The sequence below is a fragment of the Cavia porcellus genome, unplaced genomic scaffold, assembly GCF_034190915.1.
Source record: "Cavia porcellus strain 051 isolate PalLab524CR breed Dunkin Hartley unplaced genomic scaffold, mCavPor4.1 scaffold_6, whole genome shotgun sequence".
NCBI classification, from domain to species: Eukaryota; Metazoa; Chordata; class Mammalia; order Rodentia; family Caviidae; genus Cavia; species Cavia porcellus.
The window spans coordinates 59845278-59856457 of NW_026947489.1; the positions used below are offsets into that span (position 1 = coordinate 59845278).

An 11180-nucleotide genomic window follows, 5' to 3' on the forward strand; every position below is an offset into this window, starting at 1 on the left:
AATTTATGTACTCTAAAAATTAAAAGTACCATAAAAACTAAACAATTAACTTTTTACTGCCAGGAGTTCTGGCCAACCTACCCGCTTATCGGCAAGCATGGGCCCAAAGAAGGAACATTTGACCCCTGCATTTTCAGGAATTTGTATGATTTCTGTCAGGCCGGCGACAAGTTATTAGAACTCCCTTATATTCAGGCCTTTCTTATTCTGAGAACACGCCAGTCTCTCATTAAGTCTTGTGCTCCCACTTTTAGCTAACTCTACTGCACTGCAAACTTTTCCATCCTGCCCTCCGGTGTTTTCCCAGCCGCCGCCTCCCTACCCGCAAAATGGTTCCTTGCCGTTATCTCCCACTGTGTGATCCTCTTCCCCTCCGTCTCCCAGGACCCATAACTCTCTCAGCAGCTCTAATCCCTCTGTTAGCGCTTCCTCACAGTCTCCGACTTCTTCTCCTGAGAATTCTCTATCCCCTACAGCATTCTCACCGCCCACCCACCATACTAGGTCTCAGTCACTATGTCCTTCCAGCAGGCCGCGTGATTGTTCCAGCTTGCGCTGGAAACAGTCACCATGTTGCAACCCTCTGCCACGTGGCATGGCGCTGCCATGTTCAGGAGGGTCACATGGCGACAGGGCGCTGCCATGTTCCCCAGGACCCTTACTGTCAACGGGAGCCCCCTTGTGGCTCCTCTTGTGAACTGCAACAGCCACCCTGTTGCAGTGTACTTGATGCTTCATTGTGCTGCCGACAGCAGTCCTTTCGCTGCAAGGCACACAGTGAGACACCATCTGCCTGTGTTTCCCTGGGTGACTGGCAGCAGCTCTGTAGCCACTCTACAGATGATTGCTCACACGCATCTACCGGACAGATGGCTGCCCAATGGCCGTCTGCTCCAGAATCTTCTTCTCAGGCTCTGCTACCACTTTGGGAGCAAGCTGGCCCCGTGGGACTTGTTAACATCCATGTGCCTTTTTCCCTTTCTGATCTACCCCACATTGCCCATAAATTAGGTAGCTTCTCTGTTGACCCACATAATTATATCAGGCAATTTGAATTCATTACTAGTTTTTATGGTTTACATTTTAAGGATGTTTATGTGATTTTAAATACCACCCTTAGCTCACAAGAGGGAAATCAGCTGTGGCAAGCAGCTCGAGAAGAAGCTGATCACAGACATAAGATAAACACCACTGATAATGACCCTGGGCCTATAGCTGTGCCAGAGCAGGACAAGCATACTAACTATAACAAACTTTTAAAACAGGTCCAGGAGGCTAATAAAAACCCAGCTGTGTTCCTAAATTGGCTTTCTAATCCTCACGCCCCATGAGCAGTTCCAGCTTCACGCGCTGTGTCAGGCCGCCTCCCAGCCCCTCCTCCATGCGCTGTCCCAGCCCCTCTCTCCCTGGTGCGTGGTCATCACCACTGCCTTACGCTTTTCCGGGGCAGTCCCAGCCCGCCCCTGTGAGCTATGTCCCAACGCTCACCCCACCTCCACCCTGGGTGTGCTTTTCCGGTGCACCGCAAAGCAACAGCTCAGCGGCTCCACTCAGGCATGCTTTTTTAACAATTCAGCTCCACTCAAAAGATGCTATTTTTTATCACAATTCTCAAACCATTTAATCAAGGTTACTGGCCACCTGATAATTTTACCAGCCTTGTTTATCAATCAAAGCCTTCACCAATCTCCTGTTTAACAACTAAGGTTATAAATTCTTTTTTGCTGGGAACCACTAGCTCTATTCCAAGACAAGGGTTTTCTTCAAAGTTTTATTCTATTTGTCTTGGTTCATACTACTGCAATTAACAACTTTAAAAAGTAAATGTGTTCAAAATTTGACAGTATTAGATCAGTTTTCATAGATTTATTCCTAAGACTGGTAAACCTTTACTGCAAAATGTTTCCATTAAACCTTTTTGGGCAGACTAAAGCCTTTTTATTAAATATATAATTCCACACAACACCCTAAAAGTGATATGCCAACCAGATAAAGCCTGCTCTCTGATCTAAAATGCCAATATTAAACTCCTGCATACTTACTTAATTCTACTGTAGTCCAAATCCCCCCAGAAAAGGCAAAACTTGACCTTCAAACCTTAGAGAGATCTTGGGGCTGGGATTTAACTCAGTGGCATAAGCACCTACTTTGCAAGTGCATGGTCGTGAGTTCAATCCTTGGTACCGATAAAAAACAAAAACAAAAAACAAACCTTCCAACAAACCTTAGAGAGATCTTAATATGGTTTTTCATATTTTTAACACTTTTTTTTGGTCTTTTTTCTTTTTATCGGTACCAGGGATCGAACTCATGACTACCTGCTTGCAAGGCAGTCGCTTATGCCGCTGAGCTAAATCCCCAGCCCCATTTTTAACACTTTTGACACTTGGAGTTCTGAGACAGGTAAACCTACATAAGGCGGAGCTGCCTGGCCCCCCCATGGACCACGCTCAAATGCACCAGAAGACATTGGGCAAGAAAATGCCCCATCCTGGCGTTCTTTGAGACCTTACTCCAGGGCTGCTGGACTAGCCACCAGAGTGTGGGTAAGCCATCCTAACTTCTAGCCCTCACAGGAAATGTCAACACTGCCAGATTCATTGCTGAAAAAGTTGCTCCCGAAGACTGAGGGGGTTCAGGGCAACAACAACCCCCTTTAAGGTCTCCGTCTCAGAGTCCAAGTCGACTAAAGTCTCAGGTAAGACAATTCTCTATATTTGTGGACATAGAGGCCACATATTTTTTTTCCATCCCATTAGTGAGTTAAGAGGCCATATATACAGAGTTTTTCCTGAGTTTTCAGGCTGCTATATTAAGTCCTCAATCTCTATGAGGGGGTATTGCTGGTCAACCTATGCCATTTATAAACAGGGCCTATTTTGTGCAGGTCCCAGTCCTAAATCTTAAAATGCCTTTTATGCAGGCTCATTTAGACACACTGAGGCCTCAACAGCTTCTACCTGTTATCACTAATAAACCTCTCTTTAGTGATATAAGACCACCCCCTCCTTTCTTATTCACCAATTTGTCAGACAACCCTGGTTAAGACTGACAGATACATTTTGTCTTCTCACTTTGTTTATATTTTTTCAGGATACATAAAAGCCTTTCCCACAACACAACGAAGTAAACTGCTGATACAACCAGGTTACAGCGACCCATGCCTAAATCAAAGTTGCTAGACTACCATCCTGGTTTCACATCACTCTGGCTAAGAGGTACCCTTCCAGTCCTAAATCTGATCATTCTGATTGGTCCTCTCATCTTCTGTCGCCCACCCATCTCTGTTTCATGAAAGCCTCACAGCCACAGTTAACAGGCTAAGTCATGTTTTGTTATCCACTTTGGTTCCTAATTCCTTACATTCTATTAATGATCATTTTTACAGCAGGACTCTTTAACAGTATTACCTACAGACTCCAACGTCATGCATACCAGATACAAGCCTTACATACCTACCTTTTAACTTTTATGCTTTCAGATGGGGGAGTAAGCACCTCTCATAACTTCACTCCTAATCCCACGTTTAATATTCAGAATTCTGCCTTACCATGGAAATGTTTCTACCTCAACATGGTCCTGATAGAATGACATGTCTAAATCAAAGGCACCTTCCCTTCTACCTCACCTGGGTCCTTAAATATGACAGTGCTATGTCTCCTCATAACATCTTTTCTCTTTGTTTTTCCAGTCTAACATATGTGCATTCACCAGTGAAGTTGTCCTGGCAAAAACACCTGGCACCAGCATCTACCTGGGCATCAACCTTCATCCCGTCGACTCCCCTAGGCTCCAATACAGTGCCCCCTGCCAGCAGGAAGTAGATAAAGAGAGAAATCTTTGCCCCTTTTCATAACAATAATCATAAGACGGGATATGAAAGGGTTTTGTCCCAGGCCAGACACTGTAGCCAGGAAAGCCTCAGCCGGAAGCAGAAAGCCCCTATCTCCCCCACCCCTAGGAATTTACCTGTGACGCCATCTTCCCACCCCTGGAAATTTACCTATGGTGTGAAACCTAGGACCAATGGGCAACCTATGCATCCCTAATGCCTGCCTTAGGTTCCACCCCAAACTGAGGCTACTTACATACCCCCACACCACATGTCCGCCAGAGAGATCGCTGGCCGCCAGCAGTGGGGGATGCTGGTCATCTCTCTCCATGTTCTCAGAATAAAGGCCGCATTTTGTTTTATACCTCTCATCTTTTGGAAATAATCCTATCAAGAACAATCTGAACTTGATCAAGAATGGGATGATGTTGAAGAAGGAGGGATAAAATTCAAAGTGCATCAGTTGACTGTTCAGATGACACAAACTCCTCAGGATTCTTGCAGCCCTTCAACAAAGCCTGGGTCTGGTAGACACACCAACAGGAAACAATGAAAAAGTGGGTTAAAGAAGAGTGGACGCTCTTGGTAAGCCTCAGGTTAAATGTGTACAGAGAGAAAGAAAATTCTATGAGTAGGTTCATGATCTTGAAAGGAAATATACTGTTCAGCCACTATTTGGTAAGCAATTTGAGGTCGTTAATGCAATTTATGAACCTACAGGAGAAGAATGTGAAAGGAAACCAGATGAGGAACATGAAACTTCAGAGCTGACAGGAAAGGCCAAAATTGAAGATGAGAAAAGGATAAAGAAAAAGAAGCTTCTCAAGAAATTCCTGAATTTTGGTTGAGTGTTTTTAAGAATGCTGACTTGCTCAGTGACATCTTTCAGGAACATGAGGAATCTATCCTGAAGCATTCAAAGGACATTAAAGTGAAGTTCTCCCTTTTACCTCAGTATGTCACTTTGAACCCAAAGAGTATTCTACAAAATGTTAACAAAGATGTATAGGATGAGAATTGGACCAGATGATCCTGATTCGTTTTCATTTGATGGAGAGGAAATTACAGGCTGGATAGGGTGCCAAATCGACAGAGGAAAAGGAAAGGATATCACCTTGAAAACCATTAAAAAGAAGCAGAAACACATGGTCAGTTTGTGCTGTGACTGAAACAGTTTCCAGTGATTCTTTCCTGGATTTGCTCACCCTGAAGTTCCTGAGAGCAGACTCCAGCTGCTGCTGCTGCTGCTGCTGCTGCTGCTGCTGCTGCTGCTGCTGCTGCTGCTGCTGCTGCTGCTGCTGCTGCTGCTGCTACCCTTCCTGTGGACTTTGCAGGTGGTTGCTTTTTACATGAGCGTATAAAACCAAGACGGCTACACTTTACAGAAGAGGTTGGAAAGACGACCACCATCATGAAGAAGGTGAAGAAATGGGCGAGGAGGGGGAAAGGGAGGTGAGGATATTGGTGCAGATTCCAGCTGCAAGAAGATTCAAACCCCAGCAGGACGGGAGCAGCAGTGAGGAGGATGTGAGTGGCCCTTAGGCACCCAGTGCTGCAAAAGCCTGAACACAACTTCTGTTTACCTACAATCGTATGTTTTTGTATTTTCTTGGTAGACTCAATAATTTTTTAAAGGAATTAATACAGTAAAGGCTGATTTGTTCTCACTAGCATTTTAATATTGTTTTACTGTCAGATACATTGAATATGCATATTCAATGAAGCATATTCATTTCTATGACTTAGTTCTTTGCATCATATAATTATTGGAGTATAACTGTGAAGATTAACTGATCATTTTTCTGAAGAATCAAAATAGTTTTTCCTGTTAGTAGTAGAGTGGGTTTAAGTTGTTTGCATACTTATGTTTTTCATTTTTTTTTTGCTACAGAGATACAGTGATTATACTAATACAATTCATCACTTAAAGGAAAATAATTAACTTGTAGTTACGAATTTTCAGTAAAGCTGGGCATGGTGGTGCATGCCAGTACTTGGGAGGCTGAGGCAGGAGGATTGTTGTGAGTTCAAGACCAGCCTGAGCTACAAAGGGAGCTCAAGACCAGCCTGAACTGCATAGAGGGACTATCTCAAAAAGACAAAAAAAAAAAAAAGAAGAAGAAGAAGAAGAAAAAAAATCTTCCAGTAAGACCAAATCTAACTTTTAGCTTATTAATGAATTTTTATATTTTAGTTAACAGTTAATTGTAATGAAGCCTAACTCACATGGTTATGGTTATCATAGGAAGGTGAATAAAACCTGGAATATTCACAAGTAAACTTGAAAGAGTTTTGGCCCAGACAGGACACTGTAGCCAGGAAAACCTCAGCTGGAAGCAGGAAGCCCCTATCTCCTCTGCCCCTAGGAAGTTACCTGTGACAGCATCTTCCCACCCCTGGAAATTTACATGTGGTGCCAAACCTAGGACCAATGGGCTACCTGTGCATCCCTAATGCCCGCCTTAGGTTCCACCCCAAACCGAGGCTATTTACATGCCCCCACGCCACGTGTCCACCAGAGAGATCGCCGGATGCCAGCAGTGGGGGTGCCAGTCATCTCTCTCCGTGTTCTCAGAATAAAGGCCGCTTTTTATTTTATACTTCTCATCTTTTGCAAATATTTTTCATCTTTTGGAAATAATCCTAGCATTTGGTGCCATCACTCGGATTGGCAGGCAATTGACTCCTGGGACACACACCCAGTTGAGTCCTCTAGCCGATAACCAGATAACATCCTGGATTAATCCTGAGCTTTTTCCTCTCCCGAGACGTACCTGTCGTGAGCCACCTGCACTCAGCATCGGCCAGATTGATTTCAGGTGAGCACTCCCCGGGGAACTTTTGGCACTGGGAAGCCCCAGTCAACTGTTCTCCCCATCTGCATGGGTCTGTGCATTTTCACGTCCTTAGGATCGCCCAGGGCAGGGTTCTTTCTGGGCAACCCTGTGTCCACAAAATCTCTCATGTTCTTTGGGTTCGGATAGCCCAAAACAGAGATTTTTGGGATCGCCCACAGTGAAAGAATGCCTCCCTTCCCTTAAAGCCTTGCGCTTTCACGGGCAAAACTGTTACTGACCCCACGCAGGCTCCACTCATAAATCTCTCAGCGACGACTGGAATTTATGAATTTTTGGAACCGTAGCTGCGGTGTGGTGCCACAAATAAGTGACGACTTGTTCTGGACCTCCGGTTTTTTTTTCTTGCCTGAATCAGTCATGGGGAATGTATTTTCTAACTCCCAAAAGACGCCTTTACAATGCCTAATTTCCAATTTATGTACTCTAAAACTTAAAGGTACCATAAAAACTAAACAACTAACTTTTTACTGCCAGGAGGTCTGGCCAACCTACCCGCTTATTGGCAAGCCTTGGCCCAAACAAGGAACATTTGACCCCTGCAGTCTCAGGAACTTGTATGATTTTTGTCAAGCTGGCAACAAGTTATTAGAACTCCCTTATGTCCAGGCATTTCTTGTTCTGAGAACACGCCAGTCTTATGCTCCCGCTGAGATACTTTTAGCTAACTCTACCGTGCCGCAAACTTTTCCGTCCTGCCCTCAGGATTCGCTTGAGGATGTTCCTCCGGTGTTTTCACAGCCGCCGCTGCCTGCCTCCCACCAAACTGGTTCCCTGCTGTTACCTCCCGCCGGACCGCTCTCCCCTCCCCCTATGCCTGATTCTCCCAGCAGCTCTAATCCCTCTCTGTCACAGATACCTCCCACTGTGCGATCCTCTCCCTCTCTGCCTTCCGAGACCCATAACTCTCTCAGCAGCTCTAATACCTCTGTTAGTGCTTCCTCGCAGTCTCTGACTTCTCCTGAGAATTCTCTATCCCCTACAGCATTCTCACCTTCCGCCCACCATAGTAGGTCTCGGTCGCTATGTCCTTCCAGCAGGCCGCATGATTGTTCCAGCTTGCGACGGGAACAGTCGCCATGTTGCAACCCTTTGCCACGTGGCATGGCGCCGCCATGTTCAGGAGGGTCACATGGTGACTGGCGCCACCATGTTTTGGGTCACGTGACAGGGCACCGCCATGTTTCCAGGACGCTCACTGTCAACGGGTGTCTCCTTGTGGCTCCTCTTGTGAACTGCAACAGCTGCCCTGTTGCAGTGCACATGATGCTTCATTGTGCTGCCGACAGCAATCCTCTCACTGCAAGGCACACTGTGAGATGCCATCTGCTTGTGTTTCCCAGGGTGACCAGCAACAGCTCTGTAGCCGCTCTACAGATGATTGCTCACATGCGCCTACCAGACGAATGGCTGCCCAATGGCCCTCTGCTCCAGAATCTTCTCCTCAGGCTCTGCTACCACTTCGGGAGCAAGCTAGCCCCAAGGAACTTGTTAACATCCATGTGCCTTTTTCCCTTTCTGATCTATCTCAGATTACCCATAAATTTGGTAGCCTCTCTGTTGACCCACAGGATTATATCAGGCAATTTACATTTATTACTAATTGTTATGATTTACATTTTACGGATGTTCATGTGATTTTAAATACTGCCCTTAGCTCACAAGAACAGAATCAGCTGTGGCAAGCAGTTCGAGAAAAAGCTGATCACAGACATAAGGTAAACACCACTGATAATGACCCTGGGCCTATAGCTGTGCCAGAGCAGGTCAAGCATACTAACCATAACAAACTTTTAAAACAGGTCCAGGAGGCTAATCAAAACCCAGCTGTGTTCCTAAATTGGCTTTCTAATCCTCGAGCCCCGCAAGCAGTTCCAGCTTCACGCGCTGTGTCAGGCCGCCTCCCAGCCCCTCCCCCACGCACCGTCCCAGCCCCTCCTTCCCCCATGCGCTGTCGTCGTCGCTGCCATCTTACACGTTTCCAGGGCAGTCCCAGCCCATCCCTGCGTGCTACGTCCCAGCGCTTGCCCCACCCGCTGGGTGTGCTTTGCTGGAGCACTGCAAAACAGCAGCTCAGCGACTCTGCTCAGGCATGCTTTTTTTACAATTCGGTTCCACTCAAGAGATGCTATTTTTTTTATCACAATTCTCAAACCATTTAATCAAAGTTACTGGCCACCTGATAATTTTACCAGCCTTGTTTATCAGTCAAAGCCTTCAGCATTCTCCCATTTAACAACTAAGGTTATAAAGTCCTTTTTGCTGGGAATCACTAGCTCTGTTTCAAGACAAGGGTTTTCTTCAAAGTTTTATTTTATTTGTCTTGGTTCATACTACTGCAAATAACAACTTTAAAAGTAAATGTGTTCAAAATTTGACAGTATTAGATCAGTTTTGATAGATTTATTCATAAATTGCTAAACCTTTACTGCAAAATGTTTCCATTACTTACTTAATTCTACAGATACCTTTTACTGTAGTCCAAATCCCAAACAAAAAGGCAGAACTTGACCTTCAAACCTTAGAGAGATCTTAATATGGTTTTTCATACTTTTAACACTTGTGACACTTGGAGTTCTGAGACAGGTAAACCTACACAAGGTGGAGCTGCCTGGCCCCTCCATGGACCACGCTCAAATGCAGCAGAAGACATTGGGCAAGAAAATGCCCCTTCCTGGCATTCTTTGAGACCTTACTCCAGGGCTACTGGACTGTCCTAGCCACCAGAGAGTGGGTAAGTCATCCTAAGTTCTAGCCCTCACAGGAAATGTCAACACTGCCAGATTCATCACTGACAAAAATTGCTGCTGAAGGCTGAGGTGGTTCAGGGCAACAACAGCCCTCTTTAAGGTGTCTGTGTCAGATTCCAAGTCACACTAAAGTCTCAGGTAAGACATTCTCTATGTTTGTGGACATAGAGGACATATATACAGAGTTCTTCCTGAATATTCAGGCTGCTATATTAAGTCCTCAATCTCTATGACAGGGTATTGATGGTCAACCTATGCCATTTACAAACAGGGCCTATTTTGTGCAGGTCCCAGTCCTAAATCTCAAAATGCCTTTTATACAGGCTGACTTAGACACACTGAGGACTCAACAGCTTCTACCTGTTGTCGCTGGTGGACCTCTCCTCAGTGATATAAGACCACTCCCTTCCTTTCTTATTCACCAATTTCTCAAGTAACACTAGTCAAGACTCACAGATACATTTTTGTCTTCTCACTTTGTTTATACTTTTTCAGGATACATAAAAGCCTTTCCCACAACCAGGTAAACTGCTCATACAACCAGGATACAGCGACCCATGCCTAAATCAAAGTTTCTGGACTCCCATCCTGGTTTCACATCACTCAAGCCCTAAATCTGATCATCCTGAGTGGTCATCTTATCTTCTGTCACCTACCCGTCTCCATCTTACAAAGGCCTTGCAGCCACAGTTAACAGGCTAAGTCATGTTTTGTTATCCACTTTGGTTCCTAATTCCTTACATTCTGTTAATGATAATTTTTACAGCAGGACTCTTTAACAGTATTTCCTACAAACTCCAGCATCATGCATACCAGAGACAAGCCTTACCAACCTACTGTCTTTTATGCTTTCAGATGGGGGAGTAAGCACCTCTCATAACTCCACTCCTCCTAACCCCATGTTTAATTTTCAGAATTCTGCCTTACCATGGAAATGTTTCTACCTCAACATGGTCCTGATAGAATGATATGTCTAAATCAAAGGCACCTTTTCTTCTACCTCACCTGGCTCCTTAAATATGACAGTGCTATATCTCCTCATAACATTTTGTCTCTTTGTTTTTCCAGTCTAACATTCATGCATTCACCAGTGAAGTTGTCCTGGCAAAAACACCTGGCACCAGCGTCTACCTGGGCATCAACCTTCATCCCATCAACTCCCCTAGGCTCCAGTACAACGCCCTCTGCCAGCAGGAAGTAGTTAAAGAGAGAAATCTTTGCCCCTTTTCATAATAATAATCATAAGACGGGATATGAAAGGGTTTTGGCCCAGACAGGACACTGTAGCCAGGAAAACCTCAGCCGGAAGCAGGAAGCCCTATCTCCTCTGCCCCTAGGAAGTTACCTGTGACGCCATCTTCCCACCCCTGGAAATTTACATATAGCGCCAAACCTAGGACCAATGGGCTACCTGTGCATCCCTAATGCCCGCCTTAGGTTCCACCCCAAACCGAGGCTATTTACATGCCCCCACGCCACGTGTCGGCTGGAGAGATCGCCGGATGCCAGCCGTGGGGGTGCTGGTCATCTCTCTCTGTGTTCTCAGAATAAAGGCCACTTTTTATTTTATACTTCTCATCTTTTGCAAATATTTTTCATCTTTTGGAAATAATCCTAGCAAAACTGATAATATTTTAGTGTACTTCTAAATTTAACATCCATTAACCAAGCGCCTTTTCATTGTGGTAGGGTCTACCCTCTACTTTTCTAGAAAAGATGACTTTATATCATTTGATGAACCTA

At 45.0% G+C, this 11180-nt stretch overlaps 1 pseudogene; it reads left to right on the plus strand.

The window, feature by feature from the left end:
• The first annotated feature begins 1327 nt into the window (after window positions 1-1327).
• Window positions 1328-5001, plus strand: LOC101787306 (nucleosome assembly protein 1-like 1; annotated as a pseudogene).
• The last annotated feature ends 6179 nt before the right edge of the window (window positions 5002-11180 follow it).